Below are 16,991 nucleotides of genomic sequence, written 5' to 3'. Positions count from 1 at the left end.
AATGAGCCGGGCATGGCGGTGCAAACGTGTAATCCCAGCACTCAGAGAGGCAGAGGCAGGCAGATCTCTGTGAGTTTGAGGCCAGCCTGGTCTACAAAACAAGTACAGGATACCCAAGACTACACAAGAAAACCCTGTCTTGAAAAAAAAAATACAAATGACAATAAAGGCACAATGTGTTCATATTTGCATGACAATACGAACGTATAAAAACTGAGAGTGCACTCAGCAAACGGAAATGCTTAAGATATAGGAAATTATACATCCCTCCCTCTGAGTTAGTCTTCATTTATTCCATACATATTTATTTTACAACTATCATCTTGAAAATATCCCAGCAAAATGCAGATGACCGTCCATCAAGCCTCAGACCCACTCCATATAGGAAAATCATTGGCTTATAACAATATCTGAGCATGAGTCTCAGTTGTCCAACTTCAGTGAGGCTGTGTACATTACAAACAGCATCATGTTGGCTTTTCGAGGTAACAGAGATGCAATTAGGAAATGAAAGGGAGTGTCTCAAGTATATTGAGAATTCTTCTCATAAAGAATCATTGTGTTAACTAGCTTCTTAAAATTCGAAATGCGGGCTGGAGAGATGGCTATGTGGTTAAGAGCACTGGCTACTCCTCCAGAGGACTCAGGTTCAAGTCTCAACACCCACATGGCAGCTCACAACTGGAATCTCTAACTCCAATTCCTGAGGATCTGACCCCCTCTTCTGGCCACCATGCATATGTGTGGTGTGCAAACTTACTGCAGACAAGTTTGTCTGATACAGGTCCTCGTGAATATAATAGAGGTCCCTAAAGAAGAAATTAATAAATCCCTTAAAGAAGTCCAAGAAAATGCAAACAGTGTAAGGAAATAAAACTATTCGAGACCTGAAATTTGAAACAGAATCAATTTTAAAAATTTAAAAAACAACTGAGGGAATTCTAAGAATTTTGACAGGAACTAAAGAGGCAAGGTTCACCAACACAATATAAGACATGGACGAGAGAATCTTAGGCATTGAAGATAGAAGAAAAGGACACATCAGTCAAAGAAAATGTCAAATCTAATAAAAAAAAATCAAGGAAATTTGGAACACTATGAAAAGACCAAACCTCAGAATAATAAGAACAGAGGAAGGAGAAAAACTCAGGTCAAAGGCACAAAAATATTTTCAACAAAAGCATAGAAGAAAATGTCTATGGTTTTCTAAAGAATTTCTAAAGAAGGATGCCTATTATGGTGCAAGAAGCATACAGAACACCAACTAGACTGGACCAGAAAAAATCCTCCATAATAATCATAATAATAATCACACAATAATCAAAATGTACAGAGTAAAGAAAGGATATTAAAAGCTGTGAGGGGAAAAAGGCCAAGCAACATATGAAGGAGACATGTTAGAATTACACCTGACTTCTCAATAGACTTTAAAAGCCAGGAGGGCCTGGACAAATATTCTGCAGATTCTACAAAACCAAAGATGCCAATCCAGACTACAATACCCAGCCAAACTTTCAATTACCATAAATAAAGAAAATAGATATTCCATGATAATGTCAAATTTAAACAATATCTATCTATAAATCCAGCCCTACAGAAGGTGCTAGAAGAAAAACTCTAACCTAAGGAAAATGACTATACACATGAAAACACAAGAAAATAAATACTCACACTAGCAAAATTAAAAGAAAGGAGGCACACACATACACCCACACCACCACCACCAACAAACAGCAAATAACAGGAATCAACAATCATTGGTGATTGATAAATATCAATAGCAATGGTCTCAATTCCTCAATAAAAAGATACAAACAAATAGAATGGGTGTGAAAACAGGTTTCATGCTTCTGCTACATTCAAGAAACACACCTCAGCATCAAGGGTAGACATCACCTCAGGGTAAAGGGTTGGGAAAAGTTCACAGCACTAAGTGCCTACATTAAAAAATTGGAGACATTTCATACTAGCAACTTAACGCTACACCTTAAAGCTCCAGAACAAAAAGAAATAATCACACCAAAAGAAAATAGTCTACTCCAAATAGAGTAGATGGCAAGAAAAACTCATACTGAACACTGAAATCAATAAAATAGCAACAAAAAGAACAATATAAAGAATCAATTAAACATAGAGTTGGTTCTTTGAGAAAATCAACAAGATAGACAAACCTTTATCCAAAATAACTAAAAGGCAGATAGAGAATATCCAAACTAACAAAATCAGAAATGAGAAAAAGGTTATTACAACAGACAATCATAAGGACATACTTTAAAAACCTGTATTCCACAAAATTAAAAAAAAAAAAAAAAACTCTAAAAGAAATGGATGATTTTGTCTATAGGTACCACACACCAAAGTTAAAACAAGACCAGATAAACAGTTTATACAGCATATAACCCCTAGTGAAAGAGAAGCAGTTAGTAAAAGTCTCCCAAGCAGAAAAAGCCCAGGACCAGACGGTTTTAGCACCAAATTCTACCAAACTTTCAAAGAAGAGTTTACACCAATTCTCTTCAAATTATTTCACAAAGTAGAGACAGAAGGAACATTGTCAAGTCATTTTATGAGACCAGAGTTATCCTGATACCTAAACCACATAAAGACTAAACAGAGATAATTACATACCAATTTTTTTATGAGCATAGATGCAAAAACACTAAATAAAATACTCGCAAACTTGCCATTCAGGCTCTGTTCCTGGTTGACACAGCTCAATGGGATCCTCCATGACTGGTGGATTGTGAGAGGGAAATTGAGGCAGAAAGGCTCTGCTCATTTAATCGGGAGAACAAAGGCTACTTAAACCTTTGGGGCTTGGTAGAGTTTTTCAGGGTGAGTGTACATCATTGGCCAGGGTGGGGATGCTGGGGATGCCTCATTTGCATAAGGAGGAATTCCAGGTGCTGCCAGATATGACCTTATAAGAGGAGAAGAAGTTTAACCTGGCTAATGGCAAAGGAAACAGAGGCCCAGGGCAGGAAGGGCATGATCCTACTCCTGCCAATCTCAGGACTAGATTTCCAGAGGTTAGACACATCTTGACACTACTCTAGCTTCAGATTGGCTTCCCCCAGTCCCACAGCTACCTGGTCCCACACAAACTGAATCCAAGAACACATCAAAAAGATCATCCACCATGATCAAGTAGGCTTCATCCCAGAGATGCAGGGATAGGGATTGGTAAACATAATCCACCATATAAACAAAGTAAAAGAAAAAAAAAACACATAACCATCTCATTAGATGCAGGAAGGCCTATGACAAAATCCAACACCCCCTCATGAAAAGAGTCCCGAAGAGATTAAGGATACAAGGGACAAAACTAAACATAATAAAGGCAATTTACAACAAGCCTATAGGCAATATCAAATTAAATGAAGAGAAACTCAAAACAATTCCACTAACAAGCAAGATCTAGTAAGCAAGACACTGTTGTCCACTCTCTCCATATCTACTCATTAGATAGTATTTGAAGTTTTAACTAGAGCAATAAGACAACTAAAGGAGATCAAGGGGATACAAATTGGAAAGGAATAAATCAAAGTATATTTATCTGCAGATGATTTGATTGTAGGCATAAGTGGCCTTAAAATTCTACCAGGGGGATGGGGTGGTGAGATGGCTCAGTGGATAAGAGCACCCAGAGGTTCTGAGTTCAATTCCCAGCAACCACATGGTTCTCACAACCATCCCTACTTGAATATTAGTCCCTCTTCTGTCATGCAGGTATAAATGCAGATAGAATATATAAAATAAGTAAATAATTTTTTTTTAATTCTACCAGGGAATTCCTACAGCTGATAAATACTTGCAGCAGAGTGGCTGGATACATATATATTTCTATAAACATTCATATATATGAAAAAGCCAGAAATACACACTGGAGAAAAAGACAGCATCGCCAACAAATTATACTGGTCAAACTGGATTGCTGCATGTAGAAGAATACAAACAGAATCATAGTTATCACCCTGTACAAGACTCAAGTCCAAGAGGATCAAAGACCTCAACATAAAACTGGATACAAACCAGAAATAAAAGAAAGGGGGAATAGCCTCAAACACGCTGGCACAGGGGAGACTGAACAGTGGCTCAACACTAAGATCAACAATTCATAGACGGGACCTTGTGAAACTGAAAAGCTTCTGCAAGGCAAAGGACACTGTCAATCAGACAAAGCAGCGGCCTACAGAATGGGAAGAGGTTTTCACCAAATCTACATACAACAGAGAACTAATATCCAAAACATATAAAGAACTCAAAAAGCTAGACAGCAAAAATATCCAAATAATCCAATTAAAGAATGGGGAACAGATCTAAATAGAGAAGTCTCAACAGAAATCTCAAATGTCTGAGAAACATTTAAAGAAATATCTAACATCCTTAGCCATCAGGAAAACGCAAATCAAAACTACTTTGAGATTTCATCTTACACCTGTCAGAATGACTAAGATCCATAAGACAAGTGACAGCTTATGCTGGCAAAGATGAGGAGCAGGGGGAACACTCCTCCATCCCTGGTGGGAGTACAAATTTTCACAGCCACTATGAAAACCAATATGGAGGGTCCTCAGAAAATTGAGACTCAACCTGCCTCAAGACCCAGCTCTACCACTCTTGAGCATATAGCCAAAGCACACTCCATCCTACCACAAGGACACTTGCTCAGCCATATTTATTGTGCTTTATTCCTAACAGCCAGAAACTGGAAACAACCTAGAAGATCTCTGACAGAAGAGTGGTTAAAGAAATTGTGATACATTTACACAATGGAATCCTATTCAATTGTTAAAAAAAAAGAAATGACATCATGAAATTTGCAGGCAAGTGGATAAACTACAGCAAAATCATCCTGAGTGAGGTAACCCAGATCCAGAAAGATAAATATGAGATAAATTCACTTAAAGGAGGATATTAGCTGTGAAGTAAATAATAACCAAGCTATAATCAGTAGACCCAGAAAGGTTAGGTAAAGGAGAGAGGTCTAGAGGGACACAGGGATCTCTATGGTAGGGGTAAATAGATTTTATGGGTGGACTAGGGTCGGGTGGGGAATCAGGTGGGTTGATGGGGTGGAGGGAGAGAATGTGGGGAGGGACAGCTGGAATTTGTGGTCATTCTGGCGTGGTATGATAACCTAGTGCAGCAAAAACTTGCTGGAATCTGTGAAGGTGATGCTAAGAAGAAGTCCTAGTAATGGGGGCTATAGAGACCCCACTGGTCATCTCTTGTAGCCAGGCAAGGCTTCCAGTGGAGAGACTGAGTTGCATTGAGTTGTTGGTCAAGGGGTCCCATGGAAATCCCAAACAACCCAGACAGTGGCTAAGACAGAAGGTTGCTCTCCTCAAGTTGATAGTGGGGCCTCATTGCCAAGGAGAGCACTCACACAACTTGCTGAACATGTGAAGTCAAGCTGGTGCCTACATGGAGCCCTCATCCCTACGTTCTAGTCCTTTCGGTGGAGTAAGGTACTCTGCAGGCTACGGAAAGAGAAACTTGGACACCAACCAACCCAGCCACAAAACCTTTGACTTAAAAATCTGTCCTGCCTATATATGAGCTAAGGCAATAATAGCACAGAACTTGTAGGAGTAGCCAACCAACATCTGATTTGATCTAAAGCCCACTACACCAGAAAGAACCCACACTCAACACTGTCTGGAAAACAAAGAACTAGAGACTAAATAGCCCAGAGACCTAGGATGAGACTAAACATGACTGATCAAATTTTTTAAAAATCAATAAAATTATTCCTAATGATATTCTGCTATACTCGCAGATCAGTGCCTTATCTAGTCATCATGGAAGGGGCTTCCTCCAAAAGTACATAGGAACAAATGCAGAGAGCCACAGCCAGACATTCTGTGGAAAGAGAGCCTAAATTGGAGGTCTTGATCAAATCCCTCCTGTCAGAGTGAAAGAGAAGGCAGAAAGAATGTGAGAGTCCATGGAGTGGAGGACACAAGGCGAACAAGGGCTTCTGAATCAAGTAAGCAAGGTGCATATGAGCTCACCAAGACTGAAGCAGCAGGCACAGGGCAGACATGGGTCTGCACCAGGTCCTCTGAGCATATATCATAGAGATTGGCTTAGTATTTTTATGTGTTGAATGAGTGGGTCTCTGACTCTTGTGCTTGCTCTTGACTCTTTCCTTCCGGTTGGGATGCTGTATCCAACTTTGACATGATAGTTTTTGCTTCGTGTTGTTGTATTTTGTCATGTTTGGTTGTTGTCTTAGAAGCCTGTTCTTTTCTAATGAGAGACAGGAAGGGAGTGAATCTGGAGAGAAGGGAGGTTGAGAGGACCTGAGAGGGGTAGAGGGAGGGGAAACCATAATCAGGATATATGAAGGAAAAAAATCTATTTTCAATAAAAGAGAAAATGTAAAAGAAAAAAAGTATTTAAGTATTTAAAAGAAACTCTAAATGACAGTCTGTAGCGATGGCTCAGCAGATATTCTCAGTCTTTCAGGGGGCAAGAGTTCAGGTCCCAGCACCCACATGGCAGCTCATAACTGCCGTTAACTCCAGTTCCAAGGAATTGAACGCCCTCTTCTGACCTCCATTGAGTACTGCATGGACGTGGCATGCTCACCTACCTGCAAACACTTACACACAGAAAATAAAAGAAATAGGTGTTCCCCTCTTCCAGCACCATCTGCTAACTACTGTAAATCTTGCCTTACAGCCCCACTTCATGACAACTAGGCCTGGCTTTACAGCGCAGAAGTGAGTGGGGCAGCTTTCTGAGCTGGCTTGCAGCGGAAGGGGGTTGCCTTCCTCCTGCTGGCTCTTACCTCCGTGTCCATCAGCATGACAACCTGCCGCTCCTGGACATCAGTCCCCAGTGGACACCCAGCCCAAATGTATGAGTGGTTTTCCATGAGCCCAAAGTCTCACATGTTGAATACATGCCAATAACACTATTAACTTAGAGGCAGGAAAAGCATCTAAATGAAGCAATCTGGGACGTTTTATTTTATGATTAGAATGTATAATTAAAACATCTTCTGGATGCTGTGATTACACATGGCCCAAAGGACCAGCATTAAAATATTCCCTCTAAAACTGCTGACTGTTTTTCCTCAGCAAGGTGAAGGGCTGTTTTGAACAGTCTTCTCTTAGTTTAGACACTGGAAATGTTTAAGAATATTTGTTCCCCACTTACTAAGACATTTCTAAGAAGATCTGACAACTTTCCAACTACACCCCTCCCTTTCTTGTTGTTTTTTTAGTCTGCTTATGGAAGGATTCATTTGGCTTTGAACAGAGAAATTCATTGCTTTTCAGCAATACACAGATCTTTTAGGCTTGTGGTTGTTGCATACAGGAGACAAAGAAAGCAAAGCTGAGCTACCTGTGGGGTCAGCAGCCTAGGGCCAAGGAGCTGGCTTGCCCTGGTAGTGCTTTTTTTACCCTTCCACCCAAGGCCACAGGGTGAAGAAAGGACACCGGAGCTCAGAGCCAGTCCAGAGCTGACCCATGTCCCCCACTCGAAACTGTCCAGGAGGCTGGAGAAAAACAAATCTGAGAGTAGGACGGCTTACAGAACTCCTGCTTACATAATCTGGGTTGTTTCTCTGGGCACATTCTAAGGAACTCTTCAACTCACTTACCTAATGGATTTAGTTCAGGGACTATAAACCAGTGATTTTTCTGAGAGCCCCAGCGACAGAGATTCATTAGAGAGTCATTAAACCAAGGTTCCGTGGTCCGGACATCCAGAAACTAGAACTAGTTATTCAGTGCGCGTTGCCATTGGCTGAGATTTGTGTCGCCAGCCTCCTGCTGCTCCAGATTCCTCTCTTGAAATGCTAACCTCAGTGTCTTTGAGAGCAGATTAGATTTAGAGACGACAGAGAGGGTATAGCCCCTGTGGTGAGATTAGTGACCTGGGTAAGGGGAGAGGGCTGGGGTGGGAGGCAGCCCTCTAAGGTAGGAAGGAGGCTCTCAGCAGGAAGTGAACCTGCTGGCACCTGACCTTGGGCTTCAGCCTCCAGAGCTGTGAGAGGGTATTGCTATGTATTGTACCCCAACTCTGTGGATTTTGTTTGTCAGCCAGAACTATACATGTACATATACATGTATACATTTTTTAAGGATTTGCTAACTTAATTTGCATATGGTTGTTTTCCTTTATAATCCCAGATCCTTTTAATGCATTTGGAAGCACTGTACTAAGAGCAAATTTACAGATTTCTCCCATAGGGTCTACAACACAAGGAAGACTACAAGGGAGTTGTTTGTTAGTTTTTTGTTTTGTTTTGTTTTGTTTCCCTTCCCTTTGTCCTGGTCACATTTCTGCTCCATGAGCACAGTTCCTTACCAGTGTGAGAAACAGTTGTTAATGAGGCCCCAGTTGCTCTGTTTGTTTGGGTGGCTCTTTCCTTTGTAGATCAGTGTCTCTGCTTATCCCCGGCACAGATCTCTCCTTCTGGTTTCAGTCACCATCTGACAAGCATCTCCGCGCATGAATGAGAGTATAGCCGGCCCTGTTCCTGGGAACTTAGCTCCACGCCCTCCAGATCTAACCCTGATGTGGTGGCGGAAACCTAGAGAGACAGCGAAGGAAGATCCTCTTCAGGTTCCAAGATAGTCTGGTCTACAGAGTGAGTTCTAGGCTAGTTCAGGGCTAGCTAAGAAGACTGTGTGTGCACGTGTGTGTGTGTGTGTGTGTGTGTGTGTGTGTGTGTGTGTGGTGTGTGGCATATCTATACATATATACATATATACGCAAAGCATATATTCAAAACAAACAGATTTTTTTAAATGCCCGGGATCTTATCAGTAGAATCATTTCCCCTTTCCAGGTTGACAGCTGGAAAAGGAGAAAATTAATATTGATTGTTAAGAAACCTCTGGGCCTAGCTGTGAGGGAAATCCTGCCTTTGGTTAACTGAGGTGAGGACACAATCGTGAGCAGGGGGTGGAGCATTCCCGGAACCAGGGTCTCAGACAGAACAAAAAGGAGGAAGTGAGCTCCGGGATTCCGGACTGCAGAGGCCTCACTCTCCCGGCTGCCACGCGGTCCCTACCGTGACGGACTCAGCCGAAATAAAGTCGCTCTCCCTCAAGTCGCTCTTGTCAGGGAATGGCATTCCAACCTTGCCAACCGCACTCGGTAGTGATTCGAACTTGGAACACCTGTCGCCGCCTGGCTCTTCGGTGCCCTCATCTGTCACGTGGTTAAGCACGATTTTAAAGGCTCATTTCCAAAAAAAAAAAAAAAAACTTTCACCCTCCTCGCCCTTCTCACTTCGAGAGCGGCCAAACGTGAACGTTCTCGTTGTAGTTAAGACTGGATGACAGCCAGCTTTCATAAATGGGGCCTTGGCTTCTAGAAGGAAGAAACACACATTGGAAATTAATGCTGCTCTAAGCTGCGCAGACCAGCGCGGCTTGCCCTGGGCGCACTTCCTGCTTGCTTCGGCTAGATCTGCAGCCTCTTTCAATACACCACCTCTAGGTGGCAGGAATGCACCACAAAGCTCCAGATCTGCCACAGAACCCTAAGAACAGCTTCTCTGTGGTTCCTGGGTACTGGGCTGGGAGTGGGGCTCATCCAGTGATCAGCTGCGCTGGAGAAGGGAAGAAAGACCACAGATCAGAGGGTACATGCTAGAGAGGGTACGATGGGATCTTGGAGGGTTGGGGGTGTAATTTCTTTTATGTGTTCTCTCTCTCTCTCTCTCTCTCTCTCTCTCACACACACACACACACACATACTTTTCAGAATACACATAGCATGGATAAAAATGAGTAAGAACATCAAAAGTCCTTCAAAGGGGGGGAATGAAAGACCAATGGAAGAAAATGAGGTAAATTCTTAGCTGACTTATCTTAGGGATCAACCAGCGGCAAAACACTTTTTTTGTTTGTTTGGCTTTGGTTTTTTTGTTTTGTTTTAAGAATGACCTGGCTTTGTTTGGGGTGAAGTCAATTTTCTCTCCCCAGAACTAGGCTCCACGTGAAGTGTACATATGATGTACCAAACCCAGTCACGGTGGCCTTTCTTTCAGGAAAGTTGTCTCACAAGTGGAGACCGGACAACTACAAGACAGCAGCTTCGCTCCTCATGGAGGCTCTGCTCGGTACGCTCATCTTGCTTCTGCAGCTGCGCGGTGACCTTTCACCTCTGACTCTAGAGACAATCAACTGCATGGACATTAAAATTTGAATATCAAAAAATTGGCAGAATCTTCAAATGAGGGAGAAAAAAAAAGTTTGCCCTTTTCAAGGCATTTCGCCATTAGGCTCCCTGAGTCACAGAGGAGAGTGGTTGTATTTCTGTGCATTTGTGGCTGCAGGATGAGGGCATGGGGTCTGGGCTCCTTTTCTTTAGTAGTTCATCAGAAAGCAAAGGGGTTACAGAAGCATTACCTTCCAGGAAGATTAGCTGGTTGCTGTGATCCATGTAGATGCTTAAAGCAAGGGTTTATGTGGCTGCTAGGCAGTTTCTTCAATGCTTTCTTCCCATTTTCCTGCACCATCTATTATTGTGATTATTATTAAGCCCAGTATGAGGAGATCTGACACCCTCTCTTGGCTTCCATTGGTACCTGCACTCACTTGGTATGCTCTCTCTCTCTCTCTCTCTCTCTCTCCACATACACACACACACATACATACATACATACATACATATATACATAAAAATAAAAAATTTTAAAGGAAAAAAAAACCCTCCAGCTGAGACCTGGAATGCTATTATTCTATGACTGCTGTGCAGTTTGTTGGCTGAGGCGTGGGGTTTCAGTTGTCATTGTTGTTGGTTGGTTGGTTGGTTTTGCTATCTAGATAACATAGGTACAAACTGTCTTCTGTGTATTTCGTATTCCTTACTGGTTTCAACTGTGCTGTTAAATGCTTGTCAATTAGATTTTCTGCAAGGCTAGAGAAGTCTTTGAGATAAGATAATTTTATGCTGGAGAGAGAACTGAGCTAAGTTTTCAGATCTAAACCTCTTCCAGGTCCTGCAACCTTGTAATATTTCGATACTGACCGCTTCATCTCCACCCATGGGTCGAGGTTCATGCCTGCTGCAATCCCAAGTGCCGGAGGCAGAGGTGAGGCTCGGACTGCCAAAGCTATGTAGTAACATCCCTGTCAAAAGAATAAATGAGTCACTTTACCACTCTAAATCTCAAGTCTCCTGATGGCAAAAAAGTAACAATAACACTGAAATTTATGCCTTCCCTGATTACATAAGGGAAATCTACACAATAAAATATCTACACAGCAACGCTATAGCATTTTATCTTGGCACAACAGCTTACCATGCGCAGCTTTGTATAGTTTATATGAGCAACACAATCCATTCTTAGAAACACCCTGTATTCCCATAATACAGTGTGAATAGCTTAACATTTTCTAACTCTTCAAATCATGGCTTCTTCTTCTTCTTTTTTTTTTAAACAATGCCTTCTTTGACTTAGCTTTATGCTCTTCTATCTGGCATGATGCATAGGTTTTGTTTGGTTGGTTGGTTTCTGTCAACCTGACACAAGTTGACAAGTTATCTGAGAAGAGACACTTCAACTGAGAAATTGCTTCCATCAAATTGGCTTGTGTGCAAGCCTGTGGACCATTTTCTTGATTGACTATGTGGAAGGGCCCAGCCCACTGTGGACAGTGCCAACCCTGGGCAGGTGGTCCTAGGGTGTATAATAGAGAAGGCTGAGCAAGCTGTGAAAAGCAAGCCATAAAGCAACATTCCTCCACAGCCTCTGCTTCAGGTCCTGCCTCCAGGTCCCTGCCTTGAGTTCTTGCCATGACTTCCTTTAATAATGAACTGTGCTGTGGAATTGTAAGCTGAAATAAACCCTTTCCTTCCCAAGTTGCTTTTGGTCCCGATGATTTATCAAAGTCATAAAAATTAAGACATGTGTTAAAAAGAAACCATGCCAAATCTTCAACCCTTTGCTTAGAAATTTCCTCAGCTAAATTTCTAAGCTTACAACGTATAAATTTTTTCTTCTGTAAGCATATAGGACACAATTTAGCCAAGTTTTTGACCACCTTATAACAAGGATTGCCTTGCCTCTATTGGCTAATACCAAGTTTCTCGTGGTATTACCTCTATTGGCTAATACCAAGGCTTCACCTGAGGCATCTGCGATGGCCATGTTTCTACTAACATCTTCTTCAAGGTCACCTAGTGTTTCTTATCATATCCCTCAAACCTCTTTAATCCAACATCACTCCCATGTTTGGGGGGGGGGGATTCATTATAAAACCACGCTATTTCCCATGCCCAAATCTCTGCAGACTGATAGGGCCACTGCATTCATTACTTTTCCTATTGCTGTGACTAAAAAAAAGTGATGAAGGGAAGAGGTATTCGTTTGGGCTCAGTTAAAAGAGCATGTCCATCAATGCAGAGAGAATGTGATGGAATCCGTGGCAGCAAGAGTGTGCAGCTGCAACTCCATCACCTCTGGGAAGACCATAAAACAGGGAGTAAGGTATGCAGACACTTAACCCTTGTTTTCCAGCCCAGGACCCCAGCACACGGGGGGTGAGGGGAAGGTGCTGCCCACGTTCAGCCTGCATCTTTCCTTCTCAGTTAAATCTTTCTGGAAACACTCCAATAGATGATATGCCCAGAGGTGAGTGTCCCAGGCGATTCCAAAGCCACCCAAACCGACATCGGAGATGAACCAGCCCGGCTGCCACAGCAGAGTACTTCCCACTGGGTATATAGGACAACAGGAATGCATCCCCTTCCATTCTGGAACTGGATGCCCATGATTAGGGCACTGAGAGGGCTGTTCTCTCTGGGCATGGCATCCTTTCCTCCTGCCCCTGCATGGGCTCTCACCCGTGATCTTACACCTGTCTCCAGGTTTGCTTCTATCATAAGGACACTGGTCACAGGGAATTAGGAGCAAAGCTAACTATCTCATTTTGCCTCACTTTGATTAATCATTTATCTCATCACAACATTAGCATGCATAGCTGCATCGCTTAGTGGACTCAAGGCTCCAGTATCCCGAGTTTGCTTTTTTTTTTAATTCACTGAAGTGACAAAAATTTCCTGAAGTATATGCCAAGCAGAGAAAGATATTCAGGAAACAAGGCAAAGGATGGTCTCTGGCAAGATAAATGCCAATGTTTGGGGGTTTGTTTTGTTTCTGTGGGGTAGGGGGGTTAAATTGACACACCACAACAGTGAAACATGTCTGCCTTAGCCCGTTTATGCTGCTGTCCTAAAGCAATGATGATAGAATAATTAACAAGAGAACGACTTTACTTCTTACAGCTCCGGAGGTTTGGAAGTCCAAGTTCAAGGTGTTTGGCACATGCTGGGGGTCTGTTTGCTGCATTCTCAAAGGGGGAAGCATGAAACAGACATGCAGGACAAAGTGAGTGGGAAAGTAGAAGGGGAAATAGCTCCAGGGTATTCCTAAGTCTGCCTCCTTCCAGGGTCTTGCTGGCCAACTCACCATTCCACCTCAGCCTTTCCATTCTGGGGCTGCAGGCATATGCTACCATCCCTGTCCTCTGAGCACTTTTCATATGAACAATAATTTATTATGGAGGGAAGTCTTCAAAGCAATTGCCTCCCACTGGCCCCCACCCCTAAATACCATCACATTGGTGACTACTTTTCAATACAGGAATTTTGGAGGCCATGTTTAGACTAGAGCAATGCCCAGTATCGCTTGTAAGTTATTTGAAAGGCCAAATTCATGTCCATATCACCGGTTTCAGATTTAAATATTTTTGTTGCATTCTTTCGTCACGTAACACAAGAGTATACTTTGAGAAATCATTTCTGTAGTCCGTTAAGTCAGCCGACACACCGTGGTTCCCAACATTGTAAAAATAAAGGAAAATCAATCATATTTTCACCTTGACTTTTAAACAGTAGAAAGATCTTCAAACAAAACATGAAGCCAACCCGCCATGATCTGAAAATAACAAGCGTTGTGAGGCAGAGCAAGGGACAGCTGAGAAAGCATCACGCCAACAGAATTAGAGCAATAGCTCTGCTTGGCAATGCATTGTCTGCATGCTGACCTGGAAATCACTCAGCTCTAGCGAGAACATCACTGCCAAGGTCACTGGCTTAGTCTCCTACTACAGAAAATAACCCCTGGCCATGATACCAGTTTCCTGCTTTGTAGACTGTGGTTCACCGTGTCAGGGGCATAGGCTCACATCTGAAATACGTTGTAGGGCTAGGGCTATAGATCAGTGGTAGGGTGCTTGTCTAGCACATGTGAGGCCCTGGACTCAGTTTCTCGCACCGCAAGAAAGAAAAAGAGCACTTTAAAACAGATGCACATGCATCAAAGGTAAAGGAAAGGTCGTTTTTTAAGAGTTGATCTTCGAATGTAAGTCTGCTCCGGGATTCTAAAATTGTGTGTTTTGCATACACTATACTATGTGAATGTTTATGCTTGAAAAGTACCCCACAGGCTGCGCACAATGCTGCACCCCTGTAAACCCAGCATTCGGGGAGGGAGAGGCAGGTGGATCTCTGTGAGTTTGAGGCCAGCCTGGTCTACACAATGAGTCCAGGATAGCTACAGCTACACAGAGAAACAACGCTGTCTTGAAAAAACAAAAACAAAAAAACACAAAACAAAACAGAAGTACCACACAGAAGAATAAGACAGCATCACTGACCAACCACTAACGGGAATGCTCTTGTCTCTTGTTATGCCCTTGAGATCTCTGGGTGAACTGAAGAGGAAGGGGAACAAGCGGTGAACATGATATCCAGCCCCTACATCCACTGGAACCTTTTAAACTGATGAGGGTGACTTCAGGGTAACAGAACGCATTACTCACCTAGTGAGCCTAGAAATACGGGGACCGTGTCAATTTCTTACCCAAGTCCCTTCAGGTCCAAATACCAGGTGTCAAAGCACAGATATCTTAGTTAAGGGGTGTTGTGGTTTGAGTGTGTTCCCCACACACCCAAAGGATATGTTAGAAACTGAATCCCCAGCACAAGGCCTGTGCTTCGTGACTACAGAAGTGCCTGTCATAAAAAGGCCTCAGAGCTGGAAGGGCAACTCGGTTGATGGAGTGTTTGCTATGTACACTTAGGGACCTGAGTTCAGATCTTCAGAACTTTGTACAGAAGCTGAGCCCGCATGTAATCCTGGAGAAGGATATGGAGACAGAAGGTTCCCTGGAGCTTTCTGGCCAGCCAGTCTGACCAACCAGTAACTCCAGGTTACATGACAGACCTAGAAATGTTCAGTAGAGAAGCAACAGAGAAAGACACCTGTGTCATTCAGAGTTCCATTGCTGTAAAGAGACACCACGACCACAGCCACTCTTAGAAAAGAAAGCATTTAAATGGGGCTGGGTTATAGTTCAGAAGTGTGTTCCATTGTTGTCATCGCGTAAGTATGGCAGCACATAGGCGGTCATGGTGCTGGAGAAGTAGGCAGTAAGAAGAGAGAGAGAGATCATGTGCCTGGCTTCAGTTCTGGAAACCGCAAAGCCCACCTCCAGTGACATACTTCCTGCAACAAGACCACACCTCTCACTTCCTCCCAAGCAGTGTCACTCCCTAATGACCAACCATTCAAATACATGAGCCTTTGGAAGCCATTCTTATTCAAAACACCACAGAACCTGGCTTCCAGGTGTGTGCACACATACACACACACACACACACAAAGGGCTTCAGGCTGAGGGTTTAATCTCACTCCATCTTTCTATCCCTCTCCCTTTCTGTCTCCAGCTCTGTTCTCCATGTGCCTTTCATCATGGAATGACACAAAATGAGAGAGACAGTGCTCAAATGTGAGCCCCAGGACCTTAGGACTTCCCAGCACGCTGAACGGAAAGAAACACCTTCTGTCTAGACATTCCCCAGCCTGTGGTATCCTGCCTGACTAACACAGAAGAGCTTAGCATGGGAGGGGGGATGAGGACAATGGAAGCCTGAGATCCCTTCTCTGGGGTCTGAAGGATGCAGTCTGCACAGCGTGTTTATAGTTGCCAGGAAGCCACGGCTGCCAAGGCATGGTCTGATGGTTACAATATTTCTCTCTAAACTTGTCTTTGGTTTTATGATAGTTAATTCAAAACGACACTTTAACACTTGCGCCAAATAATAGAAAAATGAGGTTTAAAATGCAAGCAGCTGGCTTTTCAACCTTCCTAGCACATCATGATCAGAAGTGAAGTGCCCTTTGGCAAACATCCTCCGCGCTGGACACGCCTTGGCAGGTCTCCAAAGGCAACCAGCATGGAATCCCGATGCAGTCAGATGGCATTCCTGCTGCCGGGGCGGAGTTCTGCCAGCACTCTTGTATTTGCGGGCTGACTGACCTCCCGAGAGGCTTCTGCAGCCCAGTTACTGATCAGAGAGAGAAACATTTCCATGGACCCTCAGCCAGCCTCCGTGCTTCCTCTCTGTACAGGCACTGGAGAGGTCCTTGTAAAACTCAGCATGGGTTATAACCGCCTCCACAGCATCCTCTGATTGTCTTCTGACTTCCTCAGCCTCTCCAAGCATGCGGGTGCCTCTTGGCCTTCATGCATTCTGTTCCACCTGTCTGGAATGTTCTAATAATAACACCCTCCTTTACTGGAGTCAAGCCTCGGTCACGTGACACCTCATCAGCAGAGCTGCCAGTCTCCCAGCGGTCTCCACCCTTCCCTTCTTCTCCCTCTCCTCCCCTCCCCATCACTTTTCTTTCTTGTCTGAAACAATCTCAAAGCTAATCTAAAAAATAAAAATAAAAATTGTGGAGGGGGAAAAAAGCACACTAGCCTTTTTTTTTTATTTCCTGAACTATTTGGCAGGAAGCTGCCAATATGATGGCCCCATCACTCCTAAATATTTAAGATTGAAAGATGTACAAACAAGAACATTCTCTGATATAAACAGTATACACCCATCAAAATGAGAAAATTAACATTAACACTGACTTATCACTGCTGTCCAATTGTTGGAACCCGTTCAAGGGTCTCTGGTTGTCATATTGATGCCTTGTGTAGCCAAGACTATCTTGTTAT

General features: G+C 43.1%; 2 long non-coding RNA genes across 2 annotated transcripts in view; both read right to left on the bottom strand.

The window, feature by feature from the left end:
• The window catches only part of LOC132649238 (uncharacterized), a 35,433-nt gene extending 26,039 nt beyond the window's left edge, over positions 1–9,394 (bottom strand). The window contains exons 1-2 of the long non-coding RNA XR_009587670.1: positions 9,038–9,394; positions 8,329–8,554 (exon numbers count right to left, since the gene is read on the bottom strand). This is a non-coding gene — a long non-coding RNA (uncharacterized LOC132649238). The remainder of the gene's footprint in view (positions 1–8,328; positions 8,555–9,037) is intronic.
• Positions 9,395–10,984: 1,590 nt separating this feature from the next.
• Positions 10,985–16,991, bottom strand: part of LOC132649281 (uncharacterized) — a 75,189-nt gene continuing 69,182 nt past the window's right edge. Inside the window, exon 3 of the long non-coding RNA XR_009587727.1 lies at positions 10,985–11,105. This is a non-coding gene — a long non-coding RNA (uncharacterized LOC132649281). The remainder of the gene's footprint in view (positions 11,106–16,991) is intronic.

Source organism: Meriones unguiculatus, chromosome 19, assembly GCF_030254825.1.
Source record: "Meriones unguiculatus strain TT.TT164.6M chromosome 19, Bangor_MerUng_6.1, whole genome shotgun sequence".
Taxonomy (NCBI): Eukaryota; Metazoa; Chordata; class Mammalia; order Rodentia; family Muridae; genus Meriones; species Meriones unguiculatus.
The sequence above is the reverse complement of the archived record's forward strand: the minus strand, read 5'-3'. Positions and strand labels throughout refer to the sequence as shown.